This window comes from Phoxinus phoxinus, assembly GCF_949152265.1.
Source record: "Phoxinus phoxinus genome assembly, chromosome: 19".
In the NCBI taxonomy this organism is placed as follows: Eukaryota; Metazoa; Chordata; class Actinopteri; order Cypriniformes; family Leuciscidae; genus Phoxinus; species Phoxinus phoxinus.
In genome coordinates, this window is record NC_136894.1 from 31,294,158 (window position 1) to 31,310,663 (window position 16,506).

The following is a 16,506-nucleotide window of genomic DNA, read 5'->3' on the forward strand; positions in this document are numbered from 1 at the left end:
AGTCACTTTTTCTTTCTCACTCTCATTGGCTGTATTTTTAAAGGAACAGTCTATCAAGCGCTTTAACATTTATGGCAAACCGATTTAGCATTTAATCCTAAACCGTACTAGCCTATATTTGTTCATTCTACTACATTATATACTAGCAGCAGCTATTCCATTAGGTTCTAGGTTACTTATTCATTAGATTGTTCTTATTTATTAGATGGTATAGCCTACTTTATTTAGGTATTAGATTTATTATGGTATAGCCTACTCGTAATGCGTTATGACTTATTCAGTTTGTGTAAACCTATTTGGGGTTCAGAGTATTTATTTTGTCTAGTACAATTATGTGGTTTTGTTTTATTAATACAGTGTATACTTTTTTCTTGATTTACCCCGAAAGAATAGAAGTGAGTGGAGTGGAGTACATTGTAACATTATGACAACTTCAAATGTTATCTGATCTAATAAAAAATATATACAAGACCAACTAAAATATTTATATTGTCAATAAAATACAATTATTAATCTTTTCATATAAAATAACGCAATTTTGTAAAGGGGTGGTTGATTATGATTTGACTTTTCTAACTGTAGTTAGTGTGTAATGTTGCGGTTACGTCCAGTTGCTTCTACATGTTGTCACTTCTTCTTGAGTCTCAGGCCCCTGGGCACAATGTTTTGTACAATGTTTTTGTTTTATTTAGGAGAAAACACCAGATCACCTGCTGATCGCGTGAGCAAAGTGCGCACTTCTCGTTAGATCACGCCGCACACACAGAATGCCTATAGGCTTAAAGTGTAGTGCTGTTTTATAAAGGCACAAAGCCATATCACAGTTTCGATTTTAGTTCGTTGGCAAAATATAACGCTAGAGACCTTTATGTTAGGCTATAGCTACATTTTACATGTGTTGGGAAGAGGGAGAAGAGCGAGTTCGGCAAAAGGCGGATTCGAACTCAGGTCGAACGAGTCAAAAGCTACTTTCAAGTACCTCACGCCAAACTATGCCTAGATACTCAGTGGCGGGTATCTTTTTACTAAAAAGACAGGCACTTAGTGCAAATATATGCACCGTTATCGGAAATGTAAAAAAAAAAATTAAAATCTTCCCCTCGCTTGGGCCCCAAGTGCTCATGGGCCCCTGGGCCCGTGCCCATAATGCCCATTGGATAATCCGGGCTTGGCTAACACAAACGAGCTCTTGAAACCCCGCCCTCTGCAGCAGCTCATTTGCATTTAAAGGGCCTTTAGTCTAAAAAGTTACTAGTAACTAAAAAAAGTAAAGTATAATTAAATACTAGTCACTACTGGAATGAACACAGGTGTCTAATGAAATAAGAACTAGTACCTAATTAATAAGCTGTAGTATCTTTATAAAGATCATTTTAAAGACTGAACACTGGTATAATGAATATAAACTACCGGTCATATAAAATAAAATAAAAAGTAACCATACTAAAAGCATGAAAATACATACCACTATGTTTTACGGATTAAATGTTAAAATGGCTTGCCATTGAAAAACAGAGCGACACTCACATAGGAATACGGAAGTGACGCGTGTCGCAGAAACTCCGTTTCTGTCAAGCGCGCGCTCCAGTGGCGTCTGTCGTTGCTATTGCAACCATGAACTGCGCGTTCCGCAACGGCAACGACGAGCACTTGTCACTTCCACTTCCACCACCGTTGCGATAAACGCTTCCTGTAGCCTACTCTGCAGCTCTGCTACAAGATCTATGTTCGGAGAAGAGAACAAATAGTGATTGGGTGCGCGTGCACCCCATCCTTCAAAAAAGTAAAAACCATGGAGAATTTCACCAACTGATCCAAGAGCTCCGTCTGGACGATGGGAGATTCAAAGCTATTTCAGAGTGCGAAGATCAGTTTGATGATATTTTAAGGAGTGAAGACAGAAGATTACAGGAAGAGTAACTGCAGAAAACAGCTTATAAGCAGCAACCCGATCTCACGGCAATTCGTACGAATTTTACGAGGTGGCTAATTCGTACCAATTCATACGACCTCACTCGTACGAATTTGTACGTTTTTTGCTAAAACGTACATATTTTACGATTTGCCAAAATCGTATGAATTCATACGAATGACCTACCCCTGACCCCGCCCCTAAACCCAACCGTCACGTCGGTTTAGACAAATCGTACAAATTCGTACGAGTGAGGTCGTACAAATTCGTACGAATTAGCCACCTTTTAATCACTCGTACAAATTCGTACGAATTGGTCGTGAGATAGCGCAGAACTGCACTCACTGCAATATAAAGTATTGTAGGAGACCTGTTTATTTGATCAGAACTCTCAACACTGAACACATTTTTATTTATAGCCAAGCTTTATGTGCCATAAAATATATGGCATTAATAGTTTTCTTAAACTCAGCTTATATATTAATACTCCTAAATATATAATGTCTGAATATATACATAACATTTCTAACAAAAGTCTTTATTCAAGCATGTGTTTGTTTGTTTTGGCAATGACAGAACTTGACTTTTCTTTAGACATGTAAAAAATGTCAGTTGCTTAAAACATGCTACTTAAACTCTAAGTTTGAATATTGTTTATAGTTATTGGATTAATATATACTGCATTAAATACGGTGGCAGAAACAGAAGCATTGCTATTTTACTGAATATTAGCCTCAAATGATTATGGTTGTACGCTTAGAACATGTAACAAGATCAAGATCGTAAAAGGGACTTTGTTGCAAGCAGAGGGTCAGAAACCAAATACATAATTGTGCACAAGTTTTATTAACTAAATCACAGACATAACTAAACTAAACAAACATACATACATGCATAGGTAAAATGGTGAGTGTTATGGAACCGGAAGCAGGAAATAGAACTATGGAAAAGATCTATTTAAATATGAGAAGAACCATCAGCTTATCATTCTCAGAGCACCTCATTAAATTGATACTTGCATGGTCTTGTGTGCGAGGACAATTCTTAAAGTGGTTAAAAATTGAGTTTGTTGATGAGTCTGTGAGTGTCAAACGTCATGGTGCCATTGTTTTCTTCTCTGCTTGAGGGAGAAGATGATGATGAACTTGCATGGTGGTTGTGATGCTGTTGTGGTTGAGAGAGAGAGTCTTCTCCTTCCTGAGTGAGCACATGTGAGTCGAAGCATGCAGCCCTGTTGAGGCCACGCTGGACAGCATGGCATCCTGAACGTATCGAGAAGGCCAAGAGTTGATCGTTGCCATTCAGTGATGGTAAGGTTGTAGTTTTCTGGATTGAAGCAAAGGCAGTCTGACTCTGTTGGGAGAGTGAAGGCCAAGCAGGCTGTGTTCGCCGGGCCTTCAGAAGACTTCCAGTGCAGTATCATCTTCTCATCAGGATTTCAGGAAGGACCCAGAGAGGGAAGGGCTTGTGGAAAGGCTATTTAAGCTTGACAAAGATCACACACAATGTTCTGGGATGTATGTTCATTTATAGACCAGGTCATCTATGATTAATGCAGCAAAGTCTGTATTAAAGATTGCTTCTGTCTCCCCCATTGTCTCTGTATTGAGCACGTGACCACATTCTTTAACAGCCATAAAACCAACTTATCTGATGTGGTCATGGTAACCAAGACCTTCCTGCACTCACTGGGGGATGGGACCACAGGTCCCAGAGTGAGTTTTAAAGATTGTTTGGTATATATACCAAATAATTGTGTCTGATTTGTCTCAGTCGTTACACCAGAAGTTTTCTTCCGGCTGCACTGCTGGTTTTTGCAGATATTAGTTGGGTTAGTTGTTGAGAATATTGATGAAACCAGGAGATCTCATATTGATTTCAGATTCCAGACAGATTCCTTCATTCAGCTCGAGTCACTTCTTCTTTTTCTTCTGGAACATCTGGAGAAAACATCAACTGAGCCTTTAAAAAAAAATTTTTTTATAAAAACAAATTATTAGAGGTTAAAATGATCAGTTATGTTTAAGCGTAGAGTAAACTTACCTCTAGAAATGATGTGAATAATCCTGAATGTAAAAACACAAAAGATCATGACGTTCTGAATTTTGTGTGTCATTCGTAATGTTGATCAAACCACAGGTTTCAGAGCAACACAGAGTCAAAGCAACAACCAAGTGTTTCTACTAGAGTAAATTTACCTCTAGATGTGAATAATCCTGAATGTAAAAACTCACGAGAACATGAAGTTCTGGCATTGTGTGTGTCGTTCGTAATGTTGATCAAACCACAGGTTTCAGAGCAACACAGAGTCAAAGCAACAACCAAGTGTTTCCACTTCCTTTCATAACTAAAACTTACACACGATCTACATCGCTTTAAGTGCTGTGTTTTATTACAGCTGTGGGTTATTACGCTTCACAGTTATATGTTTTATAACTGTGCTTTCCTGTAGCTCAGTGGTAAGAGCATTGCGTTCACAACGCAAGGTTGTGGGTTTGATCCCAGGGGATTGCACATACCTATGTAAAAATGTATAGGATAATGCAATGTAAGTCGCTTTGGATAAAAGCGTCTGCCAAATGCATAAATGTAAATGTAAATATGTGCGAGCACTTTTGAGCAAGTCTTATATGTGTAAAAAAAAGTATGGATATATGTATCAAAATTGTAATGTGTGTGTGTACATATGTATGTGTTATAAATATGCGTATGTGTAGTTATTATATGTGTGTGTATATCTGGGTGTAGGTATATATATATGCATATGTATATGGGAGATAAACTGTTCTATGTTTTTATATTGTGCTAGTATAGTTAGTATATATATATTTTTTTCTTTTATTGCTCAAAATAAACTTCAATTGATCAATGTGCAATGCCATAATTATACATTATATATGTTTTATATATATTATTGGATGTGATCTATATCATCATGATAAATGCATGTCTGAAACTAACATCTTCCCACAGCTGTTAGTGACTTAATCACTTACCAATTTAATGCCTTTATATTTTACTGGCCATGAAACTATATGTGGATTATTTCAAATAAAAAAAAGGCAGAACCAATATCTACCGTAATCTAATTGCAATTATTATTCTTAATATTTGCATTTATTTAGTTATTTAATCAAATAATATTTAAAATGTAAACAAAATAATAAAGAAATATAACTATACTATTTAACTGTAAACTCATTTATAATGCAAATCATTTTCCAGCAAGTTTTGCATATTCACTGTGTAATTTACAACTTTCCTTTTGTAAAGAAAAAAAAAAAGAGTGCACAACACACTTAAATATATAAATATTTAATATAAATATACATACAGCACAGCATTTTTCACAGTATAAAGTGGCAGTGTAACTTGGTACGGGTCAAATTTAGTATAAAAACATGAAATTTGATACAAAACCATGAGGATTGCTCTAAGAACAGGCATTTGAATGCACTTTTGGTCATAAAGGTTCTTAGTTTGGTAATGTTTTGGTGATATGAGGGTGTTCGAGGATCATTTATGTGTTGTAATGCTGTGTGTGTGTAGAGACATCCGTCGCTGACTGGTTCCAGTGGAGAAGAGCAGATTTCTCTGGCACTGAGGCTGGTGTGTGTAGATGTGTGTGTGTAGAGACATCCGTCGCTGACTGGTTCCAGTGGAGAAGAGCAGTGTTTCTCTGGCACTGAGGCTGGTGTGTGTAGATGTGTGTGTGTAAAGACATCCGTCACTGACTGGTTCCAGTGGAGAAGAGCAGGTTTCTCTGGCACTGAGGCTGGTGTGTGTAGATGTGTGTGTGTAAGGACATCGGTCGCTGACTGGTTCCAGTGGAGAAGAGCAGTGTTTCTCTGGCACTGAGGCTGGTGTGTGTAGATGTGTGTGTGTAAGGACATCCGTCGCTGACTGGTTCCAGTGGAGAAGAGCAGTGTTTCTCTGGCACTGAGGCTGGTGTGTGTAGATGTGTGTGTGTAAGGACATCCGTCGCTGACTGGTTCCAGTGGAGAAGAGCAGTGTTTCTCTGGCACTGAGGCTGGTGTGTGTAGATGTGTGTGTGTAAAGACATCCGTCGCTGACTGGTTCCAGTGGAGAAGAGCAGTGTTTCTCTGGCACTGAGGCTGGTGTGTGTAGATGTGTGTGTGTAAGGACATCCGTCGCTGACTGGTTCCAGTGGAGAAGAGCAGTGTTTCTCTGGCACTGAGGCTGGTGTGTGTAGATGTGTGTGTGTAAAGACATCCGTCGCTGACTGGTTCCAGAGGAGAAGAGCAGTGTTTCTCTGGCACTAGCAGCTGGTGTGTGTAGATGTGTGTGTGTAAGGACATCCGTCGCTGACTGGTTCCAGTGGAGAAGAGCAGTGTTTCTCTGGCACTGAGGCTGGTGTGTGTAGATGTGTGTGTGTAAGGACATCGGTCGCTGACTGGTTCCAGTGGAGAAGAGCAGTGTTTCTCTGGCACTGAGGCTGGTGTGTGTAGATGTGTGTGTGTAAAGACATCCGTCGCTGACTGGTTCCAGTGGAGAAGAGCAGTGTTTCTCTGGCACTGAGGCTGGTGTGTGTAGATGTGTGTGTGTAAGGACATCCGTCGCTGACTGGTTCCAGTGGAGAAGAGCAGTGTTTCTCTGGCACTGAGGCTGGTGTGTGTAGATGTGTGTGTGTAAGGACATCGGTCGCTGACTGGTTCCAGTGGAGAAGAGCAGTGTTTCTCTGGCACTGAGGCTGGTGTGTGTAGATGTGTGTGTGTAAGGACATCCGTCGCTGACTGGTTCCAGTGGAGAAGAGCAGTGTTTCTCTGGCACTGAGGCTGGTGTGTGTAGATGTGTGTGTGTAAGGACATCGGTCGCTGACTGGTTCCAGTGGAGAAGAGCAGTGTTTCTCTGGCACTGAGGCTGGTGTGTGTAGATGTGTGTGTGTAAGGACATCGGTCGCTGACTGGTTCCAGAGGAGAAGAGCAGTGTTTCTCTGGCACTGAGGCTGGTGTGTGTAGATGTGTGTGTGTAAGGACATCCGTCGCTGACTGGTTCCAGTGGAGAAGAGCAGGTTTCTCTGGCACTGAGGCTGGTGTGTGTAGATGTGTGTGTGTAAGGACATCCGTCGCTGACTGGTTCCAGTGGAGAAGAGCAGTGTTTCTCTGGCACTGAGGCTGGTGTGTGTAGATGTGTGTGTGTAAAGACATCCGTCGCTGACTGGTTCCAGTGGAGAAGAGCAGGTTTCTCTGGCACTGAGGCTGGTGTGTGTAGATGTGTGTGTGTAAGGACATCCGTCGCTGACTGGTTCCAGTGGAGAAGAGCAGTGTTTCTCTGGCACTGAGGCTGGTGTGTGTGTAGATGTGTGTGTGTAAGGACATCCGTCGCTGACTGGTTCCAGTGGAGAAGAGCAGGTTTCTCTGGCACTGAGGCTGGTGTGTGTAGATGTGTGTGTGTAAGGACATCCGTCGCTGACTGGTTCCAGTGGAGAAGAGCAGTGTTTCTCTGGCACTGAGGCTGGTGTGTGTAGATGTGTGTGTGTAAAGACATCCGTCGCTGACTGGTTCCAGTGGAGAAGAGCAGGTTTCTCTGGCACTGAGGCTGGTGTGTGTAGATGTGTGTGTGTAAGGACATCCGTCGCTGACTGGTTCCAGTGGAGAAGAGCAGGTTTCTCTGGCACTGAGGCTGGTGTGTGTAGATGTGTGTGTGTAAAGACATCCGTCGCTGACTGGTTCCAGTGGAGAAGAGCAGTGTTTCTCTGGCACTGAGGCTGGTGTGTGTAGATGTGTGTGTGTAAGGACATCCGTCACTGACTGGTTCCAGTGGAGAAGAGCAGGTTTCTCTGGCACTGAGGCTGGTGTGTGTAGATGTGTGTGTGTAAAGACATCCGTCGCTGACTGGTTCCAGTGGAGAAGAGCAGGTTTCTCTGGCACTGAGGCTGGTGTGTGTAGATGTGTGTGTGTAAGGACATCCGTCGCTGACTGGTTCCAGTGGAGAAGAGCAGTGTTTCTCTGGCACTGAGGCTGGTGTGTGTAGATGTGTGTGTGTAAAGACATCCGTCGCTGACTGGTTCCAGTGGAGAAGAGCAGGTTTCTCTGGCACTGAGGCTGGTGTGTGTAGATGTGTGTGTGTAAGGACATCCGTCGCTGACTGGTTCCAGTGGAGAAGAGCAGGTTTCTCTGGCACTGAGGCTGGTGTGTGTAGATGTGTGTGTGTAAAGACATCCGTCGCTGACTGGTTCCAGTGGAGAAGAGCAGGTTTCTCTGGCACTGAGGCTGGTGTGTGTAGATGTGTGTGTGTAAAGACATCCGTCGCTGACTGGTTCCAGTGGAGAAGAGCAGGTTTCTCTGGCACTGAGGCTGGTGTGTGTAGATGTGTGTGTGTAAGGACATCCGTCGCTGACTGGTTCCAGTGGAGAAGAGCAGGTTTCTCTGGCACTGAGGCTGGTGTGTGTAGATGTGTGTGTGTAAGGACATCCGTCACTGACTGGTTCCAGTGGAGAAGAGCAGTGTTTCTCTGGCACTGAGGCTGGTGTGTGTAGATGTGTGTGTGTAAAGACATCCGTCGCTGACTGGTTCCAGTGGAGAAGAGCAGTGTTTCTCTGGCACTGAGGCTGGTGTGTGTAGATGTGTGTGTGTAAAGACATCCGTCACTGACTGGTTCCAGTGGAGAAGAGCAGGTTTCTCTGGCACTGAGGCTGGTGTGTGTAGATGTGTGTGTGTAAAGACATCCGTCGCTGACTGGTTCCAGTGGAGAAGAGCAGTGTTTCTCTGGCACTGAGGCTGGTGTGTGTAGATGTGTGTGTGTAAAGACATCCGTCGCTGACTGGTTCCAGTGGAGAAGAGCAGTGTTTCTCTGGCACTGAGGCTGGTGTGTGTAGATGTGTGTGTGTAAGGACATCCGTCGCTGACTGGTTCCAGTGGAGAAGAGCAGTGTTTCTCTGGCACTGAGGCTGGTGTGTGTAGATGTGTGTGTGTAAAGACATCCGTCGCTGACTGGTTCCAGTGGAGAAGAGCAGTGTTTCTCTGGCACTGAGGCTGGTGTGTGTAGATGTGTGTGTGTAAGGACATCCGTCGCTGACTGGTTCCAGTGGAGAAGAGCAGTGTTTCTCTGGCACTGAGGCTGGTGTGTGTAGATGTGTGTGTGTAAAGACATCCGTCGCTGACTGGTTCCAGTGGAGAAGAGCAGTGTTTCTCTGGCACTGAGGCTGGTGTGTGTAGATGTGTGTGTGTAAGGACATCCGTCGCAGACTGGTTCCAGTGGAGAAGAGCAGGTTTCTCTGGCACTGAGGCTGGTGTGTGTAGATGTGTGTGTGTAGAGACATCCGTCGCTGACTGGTTCCAGTGGAGAAGAGCAGGTTTCTCTGGCACTGAGGCTGGTGTGTGTAGATGTGTGTGTGTAGAGACATCCGTCACTGACTGGTTCCAGTGGAGAAGAGCAGGTTTCTCTGGCACTGAGGCTGGTGTGTGTAGATGTGTGTGTGTAAAGACATCCGTCGCTGACTGGTTCCAGTGGAGAAGAGCAGGTTTCTCTGGCACTGAGGCTGGTGTGTGTAGATGTGTGTGTGTAGAGACATCCGTCACTGACTGGTTCCAGTGGAGAAGAGCAGGTTTCTCTGGCACTGAGGCTGGTGTGTGTGTAGATGTGTGTGTGTAAGGACATCCGTCGCTGACTGGTTCCAGTGGAGAAGAGCAGTGTTTCTCTGGCACTGAGGCTGGTGTGTGTAGATGTGTGTGTGTAAGGACATCCGTCGCTGACTGGTTCCAGTGGAGAAGAGCAGGTTTCTCTGGCACTGAGGCTGGTGTGTGTAGATGTGTGTGTGTAAGGACATCCGTCGCTGACTGGTTCCAGTGGAGAAGAGCAGTGTTTCTCTGGCACTGAGGCTGGTGTGTGTAGATGTGTGTGTGTAAGGACATCCGTCGCTGACTGGTTCCAGTGGAGAAGAGCAGTGTTTCTCTGGCACTGAGGCTGGTGTGTGTAGATGTGTGTGTGTAAAGACATCCGTCGCTGACTGGTTCCAGTGGAGAAGAGCAGTGTTTCTCTGGCACTGAGGCTGGTGTGTGTAGATGTGTGTGTGTAAGGACATCCGTCGCTGACTGGTTCCAGTGGAGAAGAGCAGTGTTTCTCTGGCACTGAGGCTGGTGTGTGTAGATGTGTGTGTGTAAAGACATCCGTCGCTGACTGGTTCCAGTGGAGAAGAGCAGGTTTCTCTGGCACTGAGGCTGGTGTGTGTAGATGTGTGTGTGTAAAGACATCCGTCGCTGACTGGTTCCAGTGGAGAAGAGCAGTGTTTCTCTGGCACTGAGGCTGGTGTGTGTAGATGTGTGTGTGTAAGGACATCCGTCACTGACTGGTTCCAGTGGAGAAGAGCAGGTTTCTCTGGCACTGAGGCTGGTGTGTGTAGATGTGTGTGTGTAAGGACATCCGTCGCTGACTGGTTCCAGTGGAGAAGAGCAGTGTTTCTCTGGCACTGAGGCTGGTGTGTGTAGATGTGTGTGTGTAAGGACATCCGTCACTGACTGGTTCCAGTGGAGAAGAGCAGGTTTCTCTGGCACTGAGGCTGGTGTGTGTAGATGTGTGTGTGTAAAGACATCCGTCACTGACTGGTTCCAGTGGAGAAGAGCAGTGTTTCTCTGGCACTGAGGCTGGTGTGTGTAGATGTGTGTGTGTAGAGACATCCGTCACTGACTGGTTCCAGTGGAGAAGAGCAGATTTCTCTGGCACTGAGGCTGGTGTGTGTAGATGTGTGTGTGTAAGGACATCCGTCACTGACTGGTTCCAGTGGAGAAGAGCAGTGTTTCTCTGGCACTGAGGCTGGTGTGTGTAGATGTGTGTGTGTAAAGACATCCGTCGCTGACTGGTTCCAGTGGAGAAGAGCAGGTTTCTCTGGCACTGAGGCTGGTGTGTGTAGATGTGTGTGTGTAGAGACATCCGTCACTGACTGGTTCCAGTGGAGAAGAGCAGTGTTTCTCTGGCACTGAGGCTGGTGTGTGTAGATGTGTGTGTGTAAGGACATCCGTCACTGACTGGTTCCAGTGGAGAAGAGCAGGTTTCTCTGGCACTGAGGCTGGTGTGTGTAGATGTGTGTGTGTAAGGACATCCGTCACTGACTGGTTCCAGTGGAGAAGAGCAGTGTTTCTCTGGCACTGAGGCTGGTGTGTGTAGATGTGTGTGTGTAAAGACATCCGTCACTGACTGGTTCCAGTGGAGAAGAGCAGTGTTTCTCTGGCACTGAGGCTGGTGTGTGTAGATGTGTGTGTGTAAGGACATCCGTCACTGACTGGTTCCAGTGGAGAAGAGCAGGTTTCTCTGGCACTGAGGCTGGTGTGTGTAGATGTGTGTGTGTAAGGACATCCGTCACTGACTGGTTCCAGTGGAGAAGAGCAGTGTTTCTCTGGCACTGAGGCTGGTGTGTGTAGATGTGTGTGTGTAGAGACATCCGTCGCTGACTGGTTCCAGTGGAGAAGAGCAGTGTTTCTCTGGCACTGAGGCTGGTGTGTGTAGATGTGTGTGTGTAGAGACATCCGTCGCTGACTGGTTCCAGTGGAGAAGAGCAGTGTTTCTCTGGCACTGAGGCTGGTGTGTGTAGATGTGTGTGTGTAAAGCAGAGGTGGGTAGAGTATCCAAAAACTGTACTCAAGTAAAAGTACAAGTACTTCTAGAAATATTTACTCAAAGTAAAAGTAAAAGTAACAATCTTAATAGTTACTTGAGTAAGAGTAAAAAAGTATCCAATGAGAAAACTACTCAAGTAGTTAGTTACTAGTTACTTCGGATCATAGGCCGATATATATGATATATATATGAAACATGATATTATTTAGATATTTTTTATTTAAATGACTATTATTATCATAATTAGATAGGCTATCTTTGCCACAAAAACAGAAGAGACGAGCATTATTTCTGCCATCTGTAGCCCGAAAATCATTGCCTGTCCTTTGGTTTGTATAATAGTAACTTATACAAGTTGGATTATTAGACAATGTCGAAATATAGTGTATCTGCAGAGTTTTGCATTTAAAGGCATGTAAAGGGAAACATTGACACAGAGAAGAAAGAGTTAAAACTCTTCATGTACTCGAGCTGACCGCTAATGAGCATCTGAACACAAACGACGATCAAACGCACATCGACGGATCTTCTTCTGTCTGTTCTCCAAAATGTAGCTAATCAAATGTATATTTCTGCAAGCATGTTTAAACTGGTCAACAGTGTCTAAGGCAGGCAAAGGCATTCGTTTTCAAGTTGAGTTCGCACGCGACTGCGCAATACACACACATTACCGCGGGATGGCGGGTGTTCATTTCATATGTGGACAATGGTAGCTTATTTATTGTATAAAGTAATGTGTCCAAAAAAAACGGGTAATGTCATACTTTGAAGTAGTGCTATCATATCGTAATAATCTGTTTGGTTGTAAAATGTATTACCTGAATGAAATTAAATCGAATATCGTCCTGTGGAACGATATTCCACAGGATATCGTCCTCAGCATACGAAGATAATAGAGATCTTCATCGCTGGCAAAAATTATGCATTTGCAGATTTGCGTTCACTTGACTGTACTGTAGGTCCACAGCCACTTCATCCAACGCTCTTGATGTTCTTAAATCTTCCTGTTACGACTCCGAGTCGAGTGTGAATTGAAAGCGCTTCAGACGATTCAGTGCGTGCAGGAAACTGAACAGATCATACAAACTGATTCGCGAACCGATTTAGACAGATCTGCCCACTTGTTTGATGAAGTCTTTGAACAGAATCGACTCAAAAGAGTGATTCATTTGTGAATTGAGCATCGCTCATGCCCAGAAAAAAGATACAGCGCGCTTGGAATAAACTACGCATTTAACAACACGTATTGCATTAAAATAAAGTAACGAGAGGAACATCGCTCAACGTAACGAAGTAAAAGCACCGTTTTTTTATTAGAAATGTACTCGAGTAAAAGTAAAAAGTACCCACATTTAAATCTACTCTTAAAAGTACAATTTTTCCCAAAAAATACTCAAGTAAATGTAACGAAGTAAATGTACTTCGTTACTACCCACCTCTGGTGTAAAGACATCCGTCACTGACTGGTTCCAGTGGAGAAGAGCAGTGTTTCTCTGGCACTGAGGCTGGTGTGTGTAGATGTGTGTGTGTAGAGACATCCGTCGCTGACTGGTTCCAGTGGAGAAGAGCAGTGTTTCTCTGGCACTGAGGCTGGTGTGTGTAGATGTGTGTGTGTAAGGACATCGGTCGCTGACTGGTTCCAGTGGAGAAGAGCAGTGTTTCTCTGGCACTGAGGCTGGTGTGTGTAGATGTGTGTGTGTAGAGACATCCGTCACTGACTGGTTCCAGTGGAGAAGAGCAGTGTTTCTCTGGCACTGAGGCTGGTGTGTGTAGATGTGTGTGTGTAAGGACATCGGTCGCTGACTGGTTCCAGTGGAGAAGAGCAGGTTTCTCTGGCACTGAGGCTGGTGTGTGTAGATGTGTGTGTGTAAGGACATCCGTCGCTGACTGGTTCCAGTGGAGAAGAGCAGTGTTTCTCTGGCACTGAGGCTGGTGTGTGTAGATGTGTGTGTGTAAGGACATCCGTCACTGACTGGTTCCAGTGGAGAAGAGCAGGTTTCTCTGGCACTGAGGCTGGTGTGTGTAGATGTGTGTGTGTAAGGACATCCGTCGCTGACTGGTTCCAGTGGAGAAGAGCAGTGTTTCTCTGGCACTGAGGCTGGTGTGTGTAGATGTGTGTGTGTAGAGACATCCGTCGCTGACTGGTTCCAGTGGAGAAGAGCAGTGTTTCTCTGGCACTGAGGCTGGTGTGTGTAGATGTGTGTGTGTAGAGACATCCGTCGCTGACTGGTTCCAGTGGAGAAGAGCAGGTTTCTCTGGCACTGAGGCTGGTGTGTGTAGATGTGTGTGTGTAAGGACATCCGTCACTGACTGGTTCCAGTGGAGAAGAGCAGTGTTTCTCTGGCACTGAGGCTGGTGTGTGTAGATGTGTGTGTGTAAGGACATCGGTCGCTGACTGGTTCCAGTGGAGAAGAGCAGTGTTTCTCTGGCACTGAGGCTGGTGTGTGTAGATGTGTGTGTGTAAGGACATCCGTCGCTGACTGGTTCCAGTGGAGAAGAGCAGTGTTTCTCTGGCACTGAGGCTGGTGTGTGTAGATGTGTGTGTGTAAAGACATCCGTCACTGACTGGTTCCAGTGGAGAAGAGCAGTGTTTCTCTGGCACTGAGGCTGGTGTGTGTAGATGTGTGTGTGTAGAGACATCTGTCACTGACTGGTTCCAGTGGAGAAGAGCAGGTTTCTCTGGCACTGAGGCTGGTGTGTGTAGATGTGTGTGTGTAAGGACATCCGTCACTGACTGGTTCCAGTGGAGAAGAGCAGTGTTTCTCTGGCACTGAGGCTGGTGTGTGTAGATGTGTGTGTGTAGAGACATCCGTCACTGACTGGTTCCAGTGGAGAAGAGCAGGTTTCTCTGGCACTGAGGCTGGTGTGTGTAGATGTGTGTGTGTAAAGACATCCGTCACTGACTGGTTCCAGTGGAGAAGAGCAGGTTTCTCTGGCACTGAGGCTGGTGTGTGTAGATGTGTGTGTGTAGAGACATCCGTCGCTGACTGGTTCCAGTGGAGAAGAGCAGTGTTTCTCTGGCACTGAGGCTGGTGTGTGTAGATGTGTGTGTGTAAGGACATCGGTCGCTGACTGGTTCCAGTGGAGAAGAGCAGTGTTTCTCTGGCACTGAGGCTGGTGTGTGTAGATGTGTGTGTGTAAGGACATCCGTCGCTGACTGGTTCCAGTGGAGAAGAGCAGGTTTCTCTGGCACTGAGGCTGGTGTGTGTAGATGTGTGTGTGTAAGGACATCCGTCGCTGACTGGTTCCAGTGGAGAAGAGCAGGTTTCTCTGGCACTGAGGCTGGTGTGTGTAGATGTGTGTGTGTAAGGACATCCGTCGCTGACTGGTTCCAGTGGAGAAGAGCAGTGTTTCTCTGGCACTGAGGCTGGTGTGTGTAGATGTGGGATGATCTCAGTTCCTCACGGTGGGAGAAGATGGAGTAAAGCGGCGAGCAGAACCAGGAGTGTGTTACTGAGATTCCTGTCAGAAACATTCAGATCTGGAGAACACACACAATTCGCATTAATTCTGTTCATTCAACACTAATGACTGTGTTCACATGTGCACCAATAATGCGGATCAGTCCCAATAATCAGTGTGAGGATTTAAAGTCGCCCTGTGGTCCCTCCTGAAGCCCCAGTCGACCCGTTTTGGACTGAGGTATTCGACGGGCCAGAAACTCTGTCCGCTTGTCCAGACGAGGCCCGATCACGACCCGGAAGTGCCAGTGGAAACACGGCTATTGACCCGAATACTTCTGGATCCCTGAACTCAGTGCTTTCCCCCTTCAAGTAATCTCTGTGGCGACGTCTGTGTATCACGACAGCAGTCAGAGCGAGCAGAACCAGAACCACTGTCAGTCCAACCGGCAAAATCCAGTAATCTACATGTGAAGGGAAAAGTGGGAAGACATTTTGTTTTTAATGTTAAATTCAGTGTTGCAGAACTCCTGTAAAGCTCATGTTTACTCACGTCGATGTTCAGTGTCGTCAGTGTCGTCTTCATCTGTGTCGCTCAGATTCCCCTTCGAGTCTAGAATAGATTCTGTGCAGAATATTGAAAGGTTATTCATGCAGTTTAGTGTTAATTTACTGATTAAATATAATATTTCCACTCCTCCACTGATCTTCTCTCACCGGTGACTGTGACTGTGATCCAGACTTCATTATCTGAGTCCAGAACTCTGTATGTTCCAGTGTCGTTGACTGTAAACTCATGAATGATCAGAGTCTCGTCTCTGTCGGTCAGTCGATCACCGCTGACCCCGTGACCTCTCGTCCACAGCTCTGTCCAGCCTGAGCTCGAGCTTCTCTCCACTTTATCAGCGTTGATCAACAGAACATCCAACTCCAGATCCTCTCCTTTCTGCACTGAGATCTCAGCTGAGGAGACACAGACACATTCATCATTATTATAATGGTGTCAATCAGTCAAGACCATAAACATATCTAGTATTGGGGGAGCAGATGTAAACATTGGAAAACCCAATCCACTCTGAATATTAAGTTTGTCCCCTTCACTTTGGTCAATTCAAGAATATTCATGCAATTGTATATTGTTAATTTGAAAGCATTAAAAGTGCAGTTTCTTGTCTCTCAAAATGATTGAGGTTGATATGGGATTTAGTAATTAGTAATACTTTCTCATTATTATTACATTAATCTAATTACACTGTTGCAGATGTCAAGTTAGCAATTAATAACTATTTTAGAGTAACTTAACTGTTATAATATCAGAGGTGACACTGGAAGAACTGAATAGCATCCAGTGTCTATTGAGCATTTCTCCCTTCATCAGAGCCGTCACTCGCGGAGACCCAACGGCCTCATAAAATGTAAGAGGTCTACATATGTGTTATTTTCTATATAGGGTATTTTTGATATTTCCATTTATTTGACTTTGATTCTGTTGGTAATATCTGTCTTTTGGAGCCTCCTGTCCCAACAGAACCCCGGTCAGATGTAAGTAGCCGACTCAATACACCAGAAATCATGACAAATAGTGTTATAAAGTGTTCTCGACCAAATGCTCCTCTTCAC